A 21,466-nucleotide genomic window follows, 5' to 3' on the forward strand; every position below is an offset into this window, starting at 1 on the left:
CAGCACTGGCAGAATGGGTCACCACAAACAAGATCCTCCCTATTACACAGACTGGGTTCAGGTCGGGAACAAACACGTTGTGTAACTTGTTAGCCATGAACCTTCTTGTCGAAAAAGCAAAGGACAAATCAACTGAACTGTACACCTGTTTCGTCGACTTAAAAGCAGCTTTCAACACGGTATCTAGGGATCTCCTATGGCAAAAGATGGCAAATTGGGGTACTCCACCAATGTTACTGCGCGCAATTATCAACCTGTGCACATCCACCTGGGTCAAGATAAAATTAGGGAATGGTGAAAGAACAACAGTAAAGATCCCAACGCACATTGACCTAAAGCAGGGATGTGTACTGGCCCCCACTCTTTTTAACATTTTTACTGCAGACCTGGATAAGAGGCTATCAGAAATTCAATGTGATCCTCCAAAGTTAGCCCACTGCAAAATAAGAAGCATGCAATACGCAGATGACATTGTCCTATGCAGCCAAACCCCAATGGGCCTACAGCGCTCCATCACAATGCTGCTCGAATATACTAGGGTGCATGGGGGCATTTTATCAAGACAGGCAATAAAATTATCGCCGCTTTAGCAGCAGAAAACTGCCGCTATAACGGCGATAATGGGCTTGATAATATGCTCTAAGGAATTCCAATTGAAGCCCATGTTAGATGTGAAGGACATCTAACCTGAACTTCAATTGAAATTGCATAGAGCATATTATCAAGCCCATTATCGCCGTTTTAGCGGCAGTTTTCTGCCGCTAAAGCAGCGATAATTTTATCGTCTGTCTTGATAATATGCCCCATGGTTTGTTTATTAATTACAAAAAACGAAGGTCATCTCTTTTTCATCACGCATAGGACAAGACAAAAAATTCAAATGGCACGCAGCAGGAAACACCATAGAACAAAGTGTTGCATACAAGTACCTAGGAGTAGAGGTAGACTCAAGGTTTACTCTAAAAGATCACTTATTGAACAGAAAAGCCCAGGCTAACAAACTACGCTCTTCCAACCCTTACGTACGGCTCCAAATTATTTAGAGGACAAGATGCTAACTTCCTGAATCTCCAACAATCAGGGTTATTCAAATACATATTTCAGGTACAGTTTGTATCTCAAGCGCAAGTATGTCTTGAATTTGGGCACCCAGTAAGACAAGCAGCAATATTAAAAATGTATTGGAAACTAAAAGCAGCGCAAGAAGATTCCTTGATGGGGCACTGTTGGATCGAAATAAAGAATCATACAAAGGGTAAAAAAGCCTGGAACACAGTTTTAGAAGAAGCATTGGTAACCCTCAAAATGCAAAAAGCCTGGAATACCAACCACAGCTTTGCAGCTTTTAAAAAAATAGCCAACAATGCGGCAAAACAAAAAGCCTGGATCATAGACAAAGCCGCACTAGCAAAGAAAAAACACGGCTGGACGGTATTATCTTCATATGAGAGACGCTCCCCTCAACCATACCTAGTCAACCATATAACAACAGCTATCCAACAATTTCTACTTCGAATTCGGTTGTGGGCTTTTATCTGAAAAGATCAGGTTCCAGCATGGAAACAAACATGGCCAACAACACTCTGCAGACTCTGCGGTTAAGCAGAAGAAACTCTGATTCATTTACTGTGCATTTGTCCAACTGTGAATAACTTGAGACGTTATTATCTATTACAAGCATTTTGTACATATCAAATTAGATCATGTCGGCCAGCAGTAATGTTAGCACTGAATAGCCAATTGTTACAGGTAGCATGCAGGGCCACCAGATTCCCGCAGAAAGTCAGTTTCTTACTATAGAAATCTGAAAAATAGCATTTTTTTTAATCTTTGGGCATGGGAAAAGAATGATGCCGAATTCACAGTTTTCTTTTCTCCTGGCATCGTTTTTTAATTCTTAGTTTTAATATGTAAACATATATTGTTATCTCAGGACCTGCACACCATGGTACATTACAGAGTATGAAATCAAATGTTTATAACCAAAGGATTGAGGTGTAAATCACAGCACAGCATCTAATTCAATGTCAATTTTGTAAATATGATAGTATATATTACCTGTGCATCCTTTTTACTTTTTAAACGTTATCTGGGTGATTTTAGCACAAAAATTGTAAAGGTTTTAATTAACTATATACAATAAAAATTTACTTACTTACTTACTAAATTTACTAATTTACGACTTTATAAGTAAGCATTAAAAATGCAACAGGACTCGCATTTAAACAAGTAATATTGCATTACAATCGGAAGTGCGGGTGGGAAGAAGGCCCGAACAGGAGTTGGGGGGGGGCTGGTGTGGTCTGAGAAGTCAGGGACTGCGGGAGGGGAGGGGGGAAGGCAGAGTAAGAAAAATACTGTTGGAAGTAAAGTGGCCGGTAGCCGGTAGCTGCGGAAGGATACAAATGACAAATGAGGAGGGACTAAGAAGCCTCAAACCAATCGGAAGGCAGCATTTAAGACAAAAGCCAATGGGCAGAGAGTGGGCGGAGCTTCCATGAAGCTTCCATGCTACAGTATATACTGCATGCCTCGCAAAGCGATGGCAGCGTATTCTCGCTGCAACACTAGGCAAGACCTAAAGTCCCTAAGCAGAAGCAGACAAGTCTTAGGGCTGATCTCCAGAGCCCACAAAGTACATACACACATAAGTATATACTTAAGTATATACAAGAGGTCTTGAATGCTCGACCTAAAAATGTGTGCACTAGGTACAGTCTGATCGCTTGTCACTAAAACACACATTTTGAAAGCACTTGTTTTTATCTTGAGCACTAAATATTTTGTCACATTTTGCAGTGGCCTATCTTATACTGTGCGTAACACAATTTTAGAATTATGATATACATATTCACAGTGTTTTGCGTCACAGGCTGGGACCTCAAAGCACAATAATTACACAATTAACAATTTCCCATTGTGCCAACCAGGATTCAAATGTGTGACACTCTGGTTACACAAACACAGATATCTGTAAATGACTGCATTAACCAATTGTGGTATCATAACGTGAAAGATTACATTTCCCACTGGTTTAACTTGCATTTATTTTTTCATTTAAGGTGTGCATGTTATTTTATTCATATTTACCTATCAGTGAGAGGGCAACAAAATAGTTTAAGAATATTTTGTTCCTTTTAGCCATGTCTCATATAACACCACCGCTATAACTGGCCACGCCCCATTGCACTCAGGAGCACAACACAGAAAGGGAGTAGCCAGAAAATTAAAATACCCCCCACTTTGAAACCAAACCTTAGATTGCACCAAGCCAGCTTGCCGGACCCTCAAAAGAAGAGCTCCCTTGCCTTTTCCATCCAAGGATCTATCCATTCATCCTTTCACCATTCCATCCATCACCTGATATCCACCATTTCACCTTTACATTCTGTCATCCATCGATCATTCTTTCACCATTCCATCCATCCATCAGGCCATTCCTTCCTTCCATCAATCCATCCAACGTTTGACCCATCTACCCTTTGGCCCATCCATCCTTTTAACCATTTACCCACCTATGCATTATTTCACTCTTATATGCATCCTTTCACCTATTCATCCTTTCACCCTTCCACCCATGCATATTTTCACCCATCTACCTTTTCACCCACCCACACATGGCAGAGTGGATGGATGACTGAGTTGATGGATTGATGGATGAATGGCAGTGGCTGGATGGATGGCAGAGGGGATGGATAGATCGCAGAGTGGATGGCTGGCAGACTGTAGGGATAGGTGGATTGCAGAGTGGATGGATGGAGGGCAATGTGGGTGGATGGCTGAGTGGATGGATGGCAGATTGTGTAGATGAATGGATGGAATGGGGACAGACTGAATGATGAATGCATGGATGACTGAATATAAAGATGAAATAGTGGATATCAGTAGGTGCATGGAAGGGTGAAAGAATGAATAGATAGATGCGTGGATGGAAGAGACAAGGAAGCTGTTCTAGGGAGGGTTCGGCTGAATTGCTTCGCTTGCTTGGTGGCATCAGCGCTTTAGTTCAAAGTGGGGGCTATGTACGTTTTCTGGCTACTCCCTTGTCAAAGCGCCTATTGGTAGCTCTAGATATGATTTTCCAACACTTCCGTCTAAGATCGGAATAATGTAGTTAAAGTAGTAGTGCGGGCATCATAGTGCTTAATTTGTAAAGTATGAAGTGCAGGTGCTCAAATGTTTGTCGGAGGCCACACCCACTTTTCTCTGGCTCCACCCACTTCTTCCACTGGCTCCACCCACTTACTATATTAGCTCCACCCACATCTTCAACTGGCACTGCTAAAAGTCTGATGTAATACCTGTGTCGGTGAGTGTCAAGCCTGTGCACCTGCTGTAAGCCACTATCTGTGCCCCCGACCGGTGCACGAGTCCTGTCTGTGATCCCCATGTCTTATCAGCTGTGCCACCCCGCCCCAAGTCTCTGCAGCGATGATGAGTCCTGTCTGTGAACCCCAAATCTCTGCGCGCAAGTTCTGTCTCTCTCTTTTCCGCTCACACGGATGCAGCCTGTCTACCCCACCTCTCCTTCACTCCTGTTCTCATGCCCTCTCCTGTCTCCCTTCCTGTCTCTCTCAAGTCCTCTCCTGTCTCTCACATGAACTGAATAGACAGATCCAGGCCCCGTGGCATGGCGGCTACCCTACGCTACTAGTAGTTACCTTACAGTACTTAATTTAACTTCTTCCGTACTGGCTGAACTACTGTTACACAGTAACTATCTGTGTCAAGTAAAACTTAAGTTACCGGTTCGGGCCGGGCAGCCGGCCCAGGACACACACTGACTGCAGTGCACTGCCTGCAGTCTTGGACTGCTGCGCAACTTTATTTTAACTGATTCGGCCTGCGAGGCCCTGCCTCACCTGGTGGCTGGTGTTGTTACTGGCCAATAGTAGTACTCGCTCACTGCAGGCTGCGACGTCTACGCCCTGGTGCTGTTACTGGCCAATAGTAGTATTCTCTCACTGAAGACTGCAGCTACTATGCCAGCCTGCAACGTTGTCCGGCCTGTCCACCACTTGCTGCTGGCTTTCAATCTCGGACTTTTTAATCAGCATGGGCATAGTTGTCTCACCCCAATTAATAAAACAGAAACCTCAGGTACCCTTAGTAAAACAACAAATAACTATATTCTTATATACTAAAATGCATATACTCATATCTCGAAATTGAAAATGAGAATACAGCGAGCAGTGAGAGAGGTGATGATTTTAGTGTCCTCAGTAACCTAGGGAGAGAACCAAGCAGATGCCTTGAACACAAAGAGCACATCATGCTGAACAATTGGTGGTGGTCCCATCCTCCTAGGACCACCCCAAGCACAGGTATGGGCAAACATGCAATCCCAACCAAAGGCCCTGCAAAGCATTATGGGACAATAGTCTAGAGTACAGTGAATATTATAGTATCCAATATCAAAACTACCTCAAGGGGCAGGCTCTGGGCTCAGCTGAGAGCTAATACTATAATATTCGCTGCACTCTAGAATCTCGCCCCATAATGCTTTGCTGGGCCTTTCGTTGGCATTGTATTTTTGCCCATAACTTTGCTTGGGGTGGTCCTAGGAGGATGGGACCACCACAATCGTTGAGCATGATATGCTCTTTGTGTTCAAGGCACCTGCTTGGTCCTCCCCCTATGTTAGGGGGGACCCCAAAATCATCACCTTTCTCATTGACTGAGGTTTATCAAAGCTCATGTTTGTGAATTTGTTTTTATTATTTGTAGCATGTAAAGTTTAAACTGTTTAAAGAGTAGGCTGTGAATACAGTAGCTTATTTCAGAGTTTTTATATGATGGTGTTGTGTGTGGGTTAATAATTCAGAAATACCACATACCTTTAGTAAAACAACAAATAGCTATGTTTATACCTAAAATACATATAGCCATCTCACAATAATGAAAATATAGCAAGCAGTGCCTTTAGTTAAACAATAAATAGTTCTACCTTTACATGCTAAAATGCATATAGTCATTTCGAAAAAGTGAAAATGAAAATATACCAAGCAGTGAGAGAGGGAGAACCAAGCAGATGCCTTGAACACAAAGAGCACGTCATGTTGAAATGATTAGGTGGTTGTCCCATCCTCCTAGGACCACCCCAAGCACAGTTATGCGCAAGAATACCATCCCAACCAAAGGTCCTGCAAAGCATTATGGAACAATATTCTATAGTGCAGTGAATAGCACCGGAAAGCACTGGCACAAATTAAGCACTATTAGGTTGCTACCGGGTGTAACTCCCTGAAGGTGAGACATGTGCTAATCTCAGTAAAATAAGCTCAGGACATTAATGCTTCAAGGAAAATAGGAGCTGAGTGCCTCGGGTTGCAATCTCCTGACCTCTAAAGCACGTGCGTTGACTCACTTGGGGGCATATCATCAACGGCCATATCGCCGCTTTCCTTATTTTTATAGACAGAAAAGCAGCGATATTCACAGCGCACTATCAGCAAGCTCGCGCTGTTTCCATGAGTTTGCTCCCGGTTTCTAATCGCCCTGCATGTCATCGCTAATGACATGCAAAGTAGGCGTTCCGGAGCTAAACTACATGGAAATAGTCGCTAACAAGGCTTCCCCTATTAACAAGCCTGCAGCAGACCCGCTTAGCGACCAGATTAATCGTGCTAAACCCCTTTATCGCAGGATCTTAACACCTGCTTAAAAGTCGACTACGCCATCTACTTAGTGGGAGGTGGATTGTATGGTTAAGGTCACTGGGGCGTATGAGCAAGGATCTCCTTATCTCCTGCATTTTATCTCCTGTTTTCAGGCGATACTGGTGTTTTTTGCCACTATTGCTGGGTTTCATATCGCCTCGGAGATAAGCCTTGATAATTATGCGCTATCTCGGCGTTGAAACCCAGCGATAGCCGGTGATGTGTGAAATAGCGCTAAGCGCGCTTTGCGATGTTTATCGCAACTTGTTGTTAATATGCCCCTTAGCTATTTCACTAAACTATAATAAGCTCGAGAGCTGCAGGTTACGTGTAGATGACAGCAGTGAGCGCATTCACCGGCTTTGCTTTCTCAATGAGATTACAACAAATGACCTGCAGGTTGCACACTGGCCCTGCCGTATATAAATGTGGATGTAATCTCTGGCCCCCAGATAATATCCCGGGCCTTCCTACAATTTCTGGTTAGATACAATAAAAACCGGCGTAACCACATTAATGTGGAGAATCGGATATGTAACACTCGGGCATATTGTCAGCTTTGATAATATATTGGCATGAGAGGAGCACAATATTTCGGTGACGGAGAGGGGATTATGAGGCCTGGACGTGTGCTCACTTTATTGCTTTTTAGTGCTTGAGAAGTCCCTCAGCTGTGCGTGAGAAGCACAATACGAGTGTGCCTCAATCCTGATCCCGACTCAGCTCTCCCATGCACCTCAAACCCGAGTACTCAGCTCTGCCCTTGTACCTCAGCCCCTAACCAAGGGGCATATCAACAAGGACTTTATCTCTGCTTTTTTGGCTTTAAAAGCCAAAAAAGGAGAGATAAAACTAGCGCCCTATCAACAACAGGGTGCTAACATGCAAATTTGCATGTTAGCACCCTTTTACTCTACGCTTCCCCTTACATCTCTAATGAGATGCAAAGGGGGCGTTCCTTAGTAAAAGATTAGGAGAAATGTCGCTAAGCGACATTTCTCCTATTATCAAGAATGTCGCTAACCCTGTTAGAGACAAAAAAAGCAGCGCTAACCGCGGTTAACGCTGCTTTTTTACGTCTGGTATTTTTCTGACTTAGCCATGATATCCTATGGAAGGAGGATATCATGGCTAAGTTTGCCTGTCCCTATCAACAAGGTAACGTGAGATTATCGCTGAGTTTCCAGCGATAATCTCACGTTAGCCAGTTAGCGCCAGGATTTTTATCGCTGATGAGATAAGCATTGCTAATAGCACGCTATCTCAGCGATAAAAATCGGCGCTAGCCGGCGATAATTATCCAAGCGCTAAGTGCGCTCAGCGATAATTATCGCCGGTTGTTGTTGATATGCCCCAAGCTCTTGCCCTTATTCTCCCCTCAGACCTGCCATACTGCCCTGGTTCCAGTTCTAGAATATTAATAAAGCTCTGTTATTAAGGTCCACTGCTATCTCAGTCAAATCTCTCACATCACTTTTGAAGTATTGTGACGCTAAGGGGCATATTTACAAGCAGGCCATAAAAATTTATCGCCGCTTTGCGGACGTTTTCGGCTGAAAAGCGGCGATAATTTTATCGCCTAATTAGCAAGGCCACGCTAACGCGTGAAACCTTGCTTTAGTGTGGGGATTCTTTACGCCCAGCTTTGCATCTCTAATGAGATGCAAAGTGGGCGTTCCTGACCTAACATGACAGGAGAAATGTCGCTAAGCGACATTTCTCCTATCATCAAGCCCCACGATATGAAGCATAGCGTAAGGAAAAGTAGCGATAACCCCTGTTATCGCTACTTTCCGTACGCCTGCTTCAGGACTGATTTAGCCATGATATCCTATGGTGGGTGGATATCATGGCTAAGTTTGTGAGTCCCTATCAGCAAGCTAACGCCACATTGCGTGAGATTATCGCTGGGTTTCCAGCGATAATCTCGCGTTAGGCAGTTAGCGCTAGGATTTTTATCACCGATGAGATAAGCGTTGCTAATAGCACGCTATCTCAGCGATAAAAATTCACGCTAGCCGGCGATAATTATCCTCACGCTAAGAGCGCTGAGCGATAATTATCGCCGGTTGTTGTTGATATGCCCCTAAGCCCCTGACCAAGCTCCGGCACTGCGCTAATTCAGACTTGGCTCTTTCAGTGCATCCTGTTGCGTCGGGGTCAATGTGACGAGGCGCCGACAGTCCTGATGATGCAGCGTGTCCCGGGTCCGCGGCATTGTGGAGGAGATCATCGACCACGAGGTGCGGGCCGCAGGGCCTCGACCTCTTTGATTATTTGACCCCCTGCACATGACTGCAGCAACAACCATCATGTCGGTGCTGGGGCTGAAAGCTTGCCAAAACGCCTCCCATCTCGTACATGTTGGAACCACCCAAATCCCAACTCACAGATTTAGAGATATGGGGGCATATCAACAAGCAGGCGATAAAAAATTATCGCCGCTTTTGCGGCCGTTTTCGGCCGAAAAGCGGTGATAATTTTATCGCCTAATCAGCAAGGTCACGGTATCGCGTGAAACCTTGCTTTAGCGTCAGGATTCCTAACGCCCAGCTTTGCATCTCTAATGAGATGCAAAGTGGGCGTTCCTGACCTGGTATGACAGGAGAAATGTCGCTAAGCGACATTTCTCCTATCAGCAAGCCCTACGCTATGAAGCATAGCGTCAGGAAAAGTAGCGATAACCCCTGTTATCTCTACTTTCCTAACACCTGCTTCAGGACTGACTTAGCCATGATATCCTATGGAAGGTGGATATCATGGCTAAGTTTGTGAATCCCTATCAACTAGCTAACGTGAGATTATCGCTGGGTTTCCAGCGATAATCTCACGTTAGCCAGTTAGCGCCAGGATTTTTATCGCTGATGAGATAAGCATTGCTAATAGCACGCTATCTCAGCGATAAAAATCGGCGCTAGCCGGCGATAATTATCCAAGCGCTAAGTGCGCTCAGCGATAATTATCGCCGGTTGTTGTTGATATGCCCCAAGCTCTTGCCCTTATTCTCCCCTCAGACCTGCCATACTGCCCTGGTTCCAGTTCTAGAATATTAATAAAGCTCTGTTATTAAGGTCCACTGCTATCTCAGTCAAATCTCTCACATCACTTTTGAAGTGTTGTGACGCTAAGGGGCATATTTACAAGCAGGCCATAAAAAATTATCGCCGCTTTTGCGGCCGTTTTCGGCTGAAAAGCGGCGATAATTTTATCGCCTAATTAGCAAGGCCACGCTAACGCGGAAACCTTGCTTTAGCGTCGGTATTCCTAACGCCCAGCTTTGCATCTCTAATGAGATGCAAAGTGGGCGTTCCTGACCTAACATGACAGGAGAAATGTCGCTAAGCGACATTTCTCCTATCATCAAGCCCCACGATATGAAGCATAGCGTCAGGAAAAGTAGCGATAACCCCTGTTATCGCTACTTTCCGTACGCCTGCTTCAGGACTGATTTAGCCATGATATCCTATGGAGGGTGGATATCATGGCTAAGTTTGTGAGTCCCTATCAGCAAGCTAACGCCACACCATGTGAGATTATCGCTGGGTTTCCAGCAATAATCTCACGTTAGGCAGTTAGCGTGAGGATTTTTATCGCTGAGGAGATAAGCGTTGCTAATAGCACGCTATCTCAGCGATAAAAATCAACGTTACCCGGCGATAATTATCCTCACGCTAGGAGCGCTGAGCGATAATTATCACCGGATGTTGCTGATATGCCCCTAAATTCTTCTTCTTCACTTTACTACACCTGTTCCTCGTTGGATCACCACTTTGTAAGGGGAATATAAATATACTTTGCTGGGAAGCCTATTGTCCTACTCTGGGTTTTATCATTAACACCCATCTCTATAGACGTACCACTCTTTTTCAATTTAAAAAATTGGTGGTGGAATGCCCAGAGTCCCTTCCTTTCTGACTCTAGTGTACTCCGCGGGAGTTCTGCGCTGTTCTCACCCAGGTAGTTTTATTTGCATTACTGGAAAAGAAAATAATAGAATAAAATAGACTAGCTGTGGACTCGATAATATAGTCCTATACAGATGCTCTATTTCGATATTCCTCTTGTTGGTACTCCTCCTGCTTCCTTCTACTCTGTAGATGTGCACTAAACATGGAGGGCCTCATCTATGAGAAGTGCCGCGTCGCTGCGACAAAGCAGCTAAGCAACACTACTCAGTGCTCCCTCCTTGTGACACCACTGATGCGTCATATTTACTGTATGACGCATCATATCGCAAGGAATGACAGATACGTCAGTATTACTGATGTCTCTGTCAGTGCAAAACTGACACATTGCTGGAGTTGTGTCGGAGAGTGACGCAACTCCAGCAAGGCAAGAGGAGGGCTATGATTATAGCACTGCGTCATCCTTATGCCTGCTATGAGGCAGGTGTAAGGATTTGATGCAGTAGCGTCCCAGGAGTGCCGCACAGAAATCTTATACATTTCAATGCGCCACTTCTACGAGGCTTTGATGCGGCAGAACGGCACCCTGCAGACAGTACACCTGACGCAGTATAATGTAGCGCAGGGCTAAATGAAGTGAAGCGTCTGCCTAGATGCAACACTTTGTAATTATGGAGCAATGTGGTGCATTATTTACACCACCGCAGCATCACAAAAAGTGACACAAGGGCTCATAAATAAGCCCCGGAGTTTCGAATTCACAAATGGCCAGCCCTTCACTATGAATTAACCAATTGCCAGCCCATCACTACGAGCCAAAGGGTCTCTTCCCATTGCTTATGGCTGAGTTCTCTTATCTTGTTGTTACCCTTGCTACTACTGTAATGTACCTACATTCAGGGCATGAGAGTAGGGGACTATACTTTCACCCTCTTCAGACTACAACATAACGTCTCCCGACCTCTTTACCTTTCATATGTTTGGTCCGTCCTTTCAAACGCATCTTGAGATTATTGCCATCCTGATTTCTCCTCCCTTTAATACATGTGATTATCTGGACATGCGCAATACTTTGTTTTTGTCACCATATTGATGTCAAGCTGATGTGTGATATGTACGGGTACTGTTAAGCTACTCATATTAAATACTCTTCCATTTACTAGGTATTATTGTAATACCCCTCCCTCTGTTTGCATCATTTGGGGAGCTCAGACATATTTGGCTTGTGTGTATGAGCGCTATATTAGAATCAGGCAATCATACCCGTTGAACATCACTCTACCTTTTTGTATCAGCGTGGGCTGTACTTATAATTTTTGGTAGCACCTATGGTAGCTGATGGCACTGTGTACTTGTCTGCTCTGTGCAATAATTGAAAAATGCATCTTGTGCAGTGCAAATTAAAATAAAATAAATGTTTCTGTCTTTAAATGCTAAAATGCACAGTTTTTTTTTGTTGCAAAAATATACTTTATTTATAAAATTAGTTTTGATTACAGATACAGTTTAACCAATCCCGTTCAGGGTGGTGTACATTTAAACATGACTAGGTGATGCATGCAGGCAAAACCTATCAGTTTTCCATCTAGATGTGTGTTTCATATATATTCAAAGGACGTCATTTTTTCAAATGCAATATTGACACAATTTTTGGGTTCAAGATGTTTTCATTGAAAAACTCCGCGGTTTCTCGTTGTTCATAAACTTTTTTCATTGTTTCGTTTGAGACTGGTAGCCCTCTTCTTTTTTCCCTCTCTTTTTTTCCCTTATTTTTTTTATTTGTTTGGCTATTTGTCTCCCTGAACATCTTTTAGCTTCTCTGTCTATTCTCTGTGTATTCTTGTGGTTTCTGAAACTGACTCTGAGTCTGATAGGTTGCTTTTGTTTAGTGATTCCTCTGTTTCTGATATCACTGCTTTTTTATCTTCCTTTTGGTCTAGTTCCTTGTCTTTCTCCTCCTCCTCCATTTTTTCTGTCTGTGGCTCGGTGGCCCTTGACTGGGTGGTGTGTGTGCTCCCTGAGTCTTGGGTACTAACAAAAAGGCTTTCCTGACTATATCCTTCTAAAGTTTCTTATTTGTTTTCTTGTGGGGTCTCAGTTGTGTCTGTTACGTCTATTGTTGCATTTTCTATTTCGTGGTGTACTATGACGTTTGTGTTGGTTTGGCACTCCTTTTGTGTTTCTTGAATTGTTTTTGTGGCAGTTTGTGTTTGCGTGTCGTTTTCCTGTGTCTGTGGTGTTTTGTCTATGTGTGGGGTTGTGTCTTGTTGTTCTAAGGTGTCTGTATTTTGTCTATCTGTTTCCTTGCTTTCCCTTCTGTCTTTGTCTGCTTCTTTTTTATTTTCTGTCTCTGTTTTTGTATTCTGGTTTTCCTTTTCCCTTAAAGGTTCTTTTACGCTAGGCATTTCTCTGCGTGGGCAATTTCTATATAGGTGGTTATTTCCTCCACATAGGTTACATTTTTTGGGTGCGGTACAGTCTGTGGCCATGTGTCCCTTCCTCCCGCAGTTCCTACATATATCTCCTGGGCACCATTCCTTACTGTGCCCAAATTGTAAGCATGCCCTACAGAAATTTGGTTGACCAGGGTAATAGAGGAAAACTCTGTTTGGACCTATTGTGAAGTTGAGGAGGGGTGTTTCGTTCCTCCTATTCCCTCCTCATCTGCCTCTAGGATACACATAAACCTCCTCTTCCCATTCCAAATGCCCCATTCATTTTTTAGTTCGCTACCCCCTCTTATTGACTGGCAGTATCTTCGTAGGAAGTTCGCTATTTCGGATGGGGATGCGAACGGGTTGTACATATGTACAGTGATTGGGATTTCTCGTGGTGTTTCCAAGGGTGTGATGGTATACCCTTCTAATTCTGCGTGATCCATGTTGCTATTTACATCAAACAGAAATTTTTGGTAAATGTCCTCATTACAGAAGGTAATATCAAAAAGGCCTCTTATGTTGAAATCTTGCAGGCATTTTACTTCTGCCGGCTGTATTCCAAAAACGTTTTTAGAACTCTGTCCATTAAGTGTGTGAGATTCCTTCTATGTTTGTCGTCTTCTTTTATTTCGAATCTCACAGAGTACTTTATGCCTGGGGGAGCCGTTTTTCCGTTTGTGCCTCTTGGTGGTCCACCGTCTCCTTGGCGGCTACCTCCCGCTGCCGATGCGTAGCTTTTTGGTTTTTCCAATGTGAGATGTGTGCCCCCTGGCCGAGCGCAAAGTGTCTGGGGGCTCACTTTCCTTTTGTCTCCTCTGCTTTTCGTTGTCCGTTTGCCTTGGTTTGTTTGGAGGTGCGTGCCCCCTGGCCGAGCACCGTCCGATGCGCCTGGGGGCTCGCTGTTTTCAAAACGAGAGAAAAAAGATTCCGCCGTGCGTGTTTGGGTGAGATCTTCTCTCGTGCGTGCGTGCCCCCTAGCCGTGCACCGTCCGGTGCACCTGGGGGCTCGCGTTTTCCAAAGACGGGGGTCTGTCAGTGCCCTCGCGATGATTTGGGCGACCGAACACCATTCAAGTGTGCCTGGGGGTCCGCTGTCAGTCCTCGTACTGCGGGGGTGGGGATGGGTGGTTTTACCCCTTTTCCGCTTTCTTTCCGTCGCTGATGGAAACCCGGGCCGAGCACCCAGCTTGTGCGCCCGAGGTGTCTTTCCGTGTCTCGAAAAAGTTTCCGTTCCTTCCGATTGCGCCCCCTTTGGGTCACCTGTTTTCCTGGTCGGGTGACCAGGTGTCCCTAAGGTAGAGACAGTCCACAGGGTGCACAGTGACCCCGAGCCGAGCACTCCCTCAGTGCGCTCAGGGTCTCTCTCAGTTTGAAAGCCCCACCGCAGCTATGTGCGGGAAAGAAGGTCTGATCAGGGAGGCTTCCCTACCACGCCCTCGAGTTTCTGGGCACCAGCTGGGTCCCGGGCAGGCCAGGAATCCACAGCCCATCCCTCCACTCGGGGTGGGGCAGGTATCTCCCTCTGTGTAGGCCTCTTTTAGCGCAGTCCGGGATTCATGCAGCCTTGCCACGGACAAGCCATGGGAGAAAAAAAATAATATAGGTAATTTAGCAAGCAGTGAGAGAGGTGATGATTTTGGAATCCTCCCTAACCTAGGGAGAGAACCAAGCAGATGCCTTGAAAATAAAATGCACATCTTGTTGAATGATTCAGTGGTGGTCCCATCCTCTTAGGACCACCCGAAGCACAGTTATTTATTGGCCATAATACAATCCCAATCAAAGGTACTGCAAAGCATTATGGTACGAGATTAGCAGTAGGCCGTGAATATTATAGTATCGAATATCAAAATAATTCTACAAAGAGCTGCAGTTCAACTAGTCATTACTACATGTCACTCCTGAGTCAAATGCAAAGCATTGAAATTATTACAGTTGTTTCACAAACACAAAAAAGAGAAAGAAAAAAAAATTATAAAGATGATTTAGCAAGCAGTGAGAGACGTGATGATTTTGGAATCCTCCCTAACCTCGGGAGAGAACCAAGCAGATGCCTTGAAAATAAAATGCACATCTTGTTGAATGATTCAGTGGTGGTCCCATCCTCTTAGGACCACCCGAAGCACAGTTATTTATTGGCAAAAATACAATCCCAATCAAAGGTACTGCAAAGCATTATGGGACGAGATTAGCAGTGGGCCGTGAATATTATAGTATCCAATATCAAACTAATTCTACAAAGAGCTGCAGTTCAACTAGTCATTACTAGATGTCCCTCATGAGTCAAATGCAAAGCATTGAAATTATTATTACATCAAGCTGCAGTTCCACTAGTCGTTACTAGATGTCCTTCACGGGTCAAATGCAAAAGCTTCATGAAAGGGTTTCAATGCTTTTGCATTTGACTCGAGAGGGACCACTTAGCTGTTGTTACTAAGCCTAATTCATAGTCATTGCCCATCCTTATGAAATCATGCAATGATGATGTCTTTATGGTGGTCCTTTTAATCAATTACAATCCCACTATAAAGTGCTCAATATATTATATCTTACTGCAGTAATTATAGGATTTCTGTAAGGACTTGAGTTATCTTAACAGTTGTTTCCATTCCACTCTATTGTTCAGCCAGTACTTACATGCACCAAATTTGCACATATAGTACTGCTCCTTCTTTTTCCCTTTTAGGACTCGCATAGGCAGCGCTTGCGCTGTCTCTTCGAGACATGCCGTATACACTATAGCGTGGCAGCTTCATGGAAGCTCCGCCTACTTTCCGCCCATCTTTTTCATTGGCTTAGGTGGTAAATGCTGCCTTCTGATTGGTTTTAGGCTTGTTAGTCCCTCCTCATGATGACCATGTCGTCATTTGTATCCTTCCAAGCCTACTGGCTCCTTTACTCCTGCACACGTCGCACTTTCTTCTGGCGCTGGTGGTTTGCTCTCAGCAAAGGTCACAGCTTCTCAGAATGAAAGGGCGAGCGCGCAGCCTAATGAGAATTGCGCGCACTCGATGACGTGCTCTCTTCCTGGCCGGCTTTAAACAGAATGCAGCGCGCAAGCTGATTATCGGATCCCCACAGGAATCCTCCAAAACGTTTACTCAGTATTTCCCCGTTCACTATCACACGGACTACAGTGAACAAAGGAAGATAAAAGGTTGTCTTTAATGGTACAAGAAACTTAAAAATAAAACTTAGATCACACCAATGTTACGGGGGTATATATGCACCTTAAACGTTCTCAAATGTAAATAATAAACAAAGCTGAAAACAAAATTATCACACGATATACGCTTAAAGAATGTAATTTTTCATGCGAGAATGAAACCGTGGCTGCTGTGTAGCAAACAATTGTGGGAATACAAACTTTCTACGGAGTATTGTGCTTCCTGCAGACGCCATTTCCTGTACTACTATCTTGTAATGGGACTTAGCTCTCTTTATTAATTAGCTGCTCCTCTCTTTTCGAATTGCTATAAAATGTGTCTCTGCTAAAAGGATTAATTCCTATTCCGAGGATCCAATAAGTTTTAAGCGCATTCCTCCAGCTGTTGAAAATTATGTCCATTTATTTGTACTTTGTGGCTACGCGGGTGGTGCGACCCTACCACGAAACCTCAAGTTTCCAAACTACAGAATAATATTATGTATTTGTTTGCAGATTTGTATAGCCCGAACTCGACCCTGAGATATTGGAGTGTTTTACGAGCACCACAGATTGCTGAGCTGACGCTGAGGCTCAAACCTGGTTTTCCGCTCCAAGGTCGGCAGCTCTGGCCGTGAGATCACATCCTCTCATGAACGGAGAATGCAAAAACTAACAACAGTCCCTTGCCTCCAACAGCAATGATTTCTTCATCTACTCATTTTGTTTGGGGAATGAGTACTACAGGCTGTGGTGTGATATCCTCATTAGATGTGTGAGGGTGCAGTACCTCAGGTGCTTACTAGATGTCCCTGTATAGTCAGGCTCTACACAGCTGCCAAGGTTTCAAATTGCTTAAGTGTGACATTTACATTATTTCAGTGTCATTATGAGTGACAATCAACAACTATGAGTGGCACTTATTAGCAAGGGCTAGCTTGGGCAATAAAACGGTGTGCCTGGGTCAACTAGGAAATGAGTACCGAGGCAGTTGATGTGCAGCAAAAGTGCCCGGGATGACTGCAGGAGGGTCGGAGTGCGCCTGTAGCAGTTTGGTTTGATACTCAATGCGCCAGGTTCGAATTGATAAGATGGCTTAGAATAGGTGAGGATCATAGAGTGCCAGGACACACTGGAAGAGCAGGAGCACCCCATAGCAGCAGCAGGAGGGTAACTGGACAGAAGCACCAGTGAATGGACAGAAGCAACAGTGAATGTAAAAGGGAATCTTATCGAGGAGCAGAGGTTGATAGCGACATTGGTTGCAGTGCAGTAAAATTTCTCGTGGCAACTATAAAGAGGAGCAGCTAGGACTATTGGTAATCTCGAGAGAACCAGATCACGTTGGGACAAAAATAGAGAGAAAGTTGAGGAGAGTATCCCCTTTAAGTAGAGATGGATTTGATACAGCCAGGGGAAATTTAGGAAGTATAAAAGCATCCAAGGGACAATCTAGGGAGGTGCCTATAGGTTTATGTTGTTGTTGTTGTTGTATAAGCTTTATTTCGACAGCTCTTGTCATAAAAGCTTGTTTGATAGAAAACTACCAGTAGAGGTAAATGAAATACCTGAATTGCTTTCTGCTGAGGGCTTTCTATTTAACTTTCTTGATAGAAAACGACCAGCAGAGGTCAGTAAAAAAACCAGAATCACTGTAGCATGCTCTAAATTTCATTCCATAGAAATTGTCTTCCACGAGCACGCGTAGACAATAATATTTTTTTCAAATCTTGTATTTTTAGTGATATGACCACTGATTTTATATTAAAAACATAGCTTTGGACTATACAATTCCCCGCTGAAAGGCAATATTTCTCTACATGTGTTCCCATACCTGGCGTGTCACACAGTTTGGTACTTACTTTCCCTCCATATTAAAGAATAGTAGATGTTTCAGCACCCAGGCTAATATGCTGCATTACTAAATACATATAAGGTCCCAAAGGTGAGACCGATGCATTGCAAATGCTTCTTAATATATTATATACCTCTCCTCCCCTTACTGTATCTTTGATATTTTTTCCAGGATACGCCATTTTAAATAATTTTCCTTGTGCTTCTGTTCCAGACAGTGTTCTATCAGAGGCGCATTCTTCCTAACAGTACTGATTGCTTAATATTGTTGTTTGCCCTCTCCCTAAATAATCTCACGACCTAAATCAGTACACTGTGGTCTGATGACCCCCAACAGTCCACCATGTGGTTTTTGGGATTCCCAATGTGTCACAAACCAAGACCTACCTGATGAATATTACTGAGGTAGGTCTATTTGCGTCCCACTGGGAATCGCAGAAAGTGTAAAGACATTTTCGTACGTGGGTGTTTGCGATTACCAAATAGCAAATCGCATACCATTTCCAATGTACATCTGGCCCATAGTTATGTAGATTTTTGCATTTTTGTTTCAATTGCAATAGATTCCTGTTAAGACGCACATATGATTGTAATCAGGATGTAGCTTCCACAAAATTGAGGCTCTGGAAGATTTGAGAAGGAAGAAATGGAGGGCCCTCTTGCTACACTGCCCCACGGCAAAAGAAAAGGGCAGGAATGCGCCGTATTTTTTAGATATGGCGCATTCCTGTCGTTCTCCCGGTGCTAGCACACAATGGGCTACCGTGCGCCACCGCAGGCGCCTTTGCACCATGGTGCAAGGGTGCCTGAGTTGGGAGGATGATTATTTTTGTGCAGGAAGGGAAAGCTTCCTGCACAAAAACAATCACATGAGACTTTTTCCTAATGCAGCACACATATAAAAAGGAAAAACAAGGAGAAATATAGCTATTTCTCCTTGGTGTGCTCCCTTACGCCTTCCCTGGGGAGGTGTACGTTTTTGGTACTGCCTCAGATTTACGATTTCTCATAAATCCGGGGCAGTGTCAAAAAGCCATGGATGTTGCTGGGAACGCCCCCAGCAACACCCATTGCACACCCCTTTAATGCAGAAATCTGCATTAAAGAAAACAATATTTACAAGGCCAAAAAGAGTGGCTTAGTGCTGCTTCATAAATATGGAGCAGGCCCCTGAGCCACAGAACGTCACAAAAAGTGACATTCCGGCAGCGCAAGGGGCCTCATAAATGAGGCCCTGAAAATGCTGAAAACTGTATGGTAACTAGAGTAGAGGGATGTTGATGATTGATAAATCGATCAGAGGGGGGGGGGGGAGTATAATATTGGTTTAATTTAATAAAAATGTGTTCTTTACATTATGTAACATTGTGAATACTTCTGCACTTAAACAAAAATATTTGAGTTTATAGAATTGTGTTTTTCTGTACTTTGTAAACTGGGCCTAAACTAGGCCCTGGCTCCATCTTTATTTTCAATGTAACTTGTTTTCATTTCTCACACTGACATCCCACACAGTAAAATGTGCACCTACTCACTATGATGACATACTGTTCTTGATGAGCCTAAAAGGAAGATGACTGTGACTCACAACATTTTCAAGGTTCTTCGGACCTCATTTATGTCGGAAACCAGCGTTGCACCACTTTTCATAGTGCCGTCCTTGCGACACCATGGATAGGCCGTATTTACTGTACAGCGCTCCATGTCGCAAGGATTTACAGATCCGTCAGTTAGTATGATGTATCTGTAGGTGCAAAATTGGTGCATGGCTGGAGTGTGTCTGAAATCAGACTCAACTCCAGCAATGTGTCCTTTCACATGGGGTAAGCACCATGTGAAAGCGCCTGCGCTACTTCTTATGTCTGCTTCAAGCAGGCATAAAGATTTCACGCAGTAGCATCCTAGAAATGGTGTAGTGAAATCTCATAGATTTCACTACGCCACTACTACGAGACTTTTTTTGCGGAGAAACACCCACCCTGCATACATTATACATGAAGCAGTTATAATGTAGTGCAGGGGTTTTACAAACTGACACATCTGCTTGGATGCGTCACTTTGTAACTACAGCGCAGTGTGGCGTATATTTTACACCGCCCAACGTCACAAACAGTGTCGAAACGTGGCGTAAACGGCTTATAAATAAGGCATTTCCTACTTATACACTGCAAAACCTTCATGTATTGAGTTTGTAATTGTTTTTGTAATTACATTTTTAGTCTCACATCACTGCCATTAAATCAGTACAGAGTAAACGAAAACAGGAGTAAACCCGTTAAACCCAGCTGAGACCGGGTAAGTATTACAGCAAAAAAACAATGTCTCAACCTGTGTATCAAGCAGGGGGGCTGTTCAAAGTGTGTATCAATCCCATAGCACAGGAAAGGAACAAGGGAGACCAAGTAGGAGTTGAAGGGTTGTTATTTGCATACAGTATCACAAAATGCAACTAAATTGCAGTAACCATAACAACCAGATGTGCACTGGGAGTGTTGTTGTGAATAAACAGCGCAGTGACACATGTGATTATGCAAACAACGTGAAGCGGCGAAAAAACAGTAATAATCAGTGGAGGTCAAACAAAAATATTTACAGTCACAAACATAGTTTCATTATTTGTGATTGACCCTTTGGTTGCCGCGAATGGTGTTGTAGAGTCAGTACAGGGCATATTAACATTTAGTTAGGAGATAGTTCTAGGATAGCGGTATTGTATGACATTGTATAATTCTGTATTGTCATTTGTCAAATCTTTGTTACATTGGCTCACCTTATGCTGGCTGTGCAGTTTGCAGTTTGCATTGTCTTTTATGGAGAATGTTTCTATAAACGTTGATGCATTTTGGAAGTGAATCGATCTGATTTGCCCCAACTTAAGACATTGAACTCTTGTCTTTTCGCCTCATGCTTTGGACTTTATTACTCCTTGTTTTTTCCTCATTCCATGTGTGCTGCATCTGCAACACACATGGAAAGAGGATATGCCTCTCAGAATTGTTTTTGTGCAGGAAGGTGACCCTTCGTGCACAAAAACAATCCTGCTGACAACACAGGCACCCTTGCACCATGGTAAAAAGTGCCTGCGTTGGCGCTAGGTTGCCGAATGGTGCCAGCACAAGGGGAAAGGACAGGAATGCACCATATTGGATAAATACAGTGCATTGCTGCCCATTCACTTTGGCATAGGACAGTGCAGCCAGGTGTCCCAGAAATGATGACTGCGGTAGCAACACGCAGTGCAGCACATTGTCCTGATGGGTCTACAGGAACATCAAGGGGGATATTTACAAGCCCATTGCACCACAGGAGCATCCCTTTTTGTGATGCTCCAGCAACGCATATCACAATATCATATACATGATGCCAAGTAAAGCCACTATGCACGGCTTTGAATGGCCTTATAGATATGGAGAAAGGCAAGAAAGGGCAAATCGCTGCGTTGTCTTACTCAGGAGGAATTTCACT

Source organism: Triturus cristatus, chromosome 4_2 (genome assembly GCF_964204655.1).
Source record: "Triturus cristatus chromosome 4_2, aTriCri1.1, whole genome shotgun sequence".
NCBI classification, from domain to species: domain Eukaryota; kingdom Metazoa; phylum Chordata; class Amphibia; order Caudata; family Salamandridae; genus Triturus; species Triturus cristatus.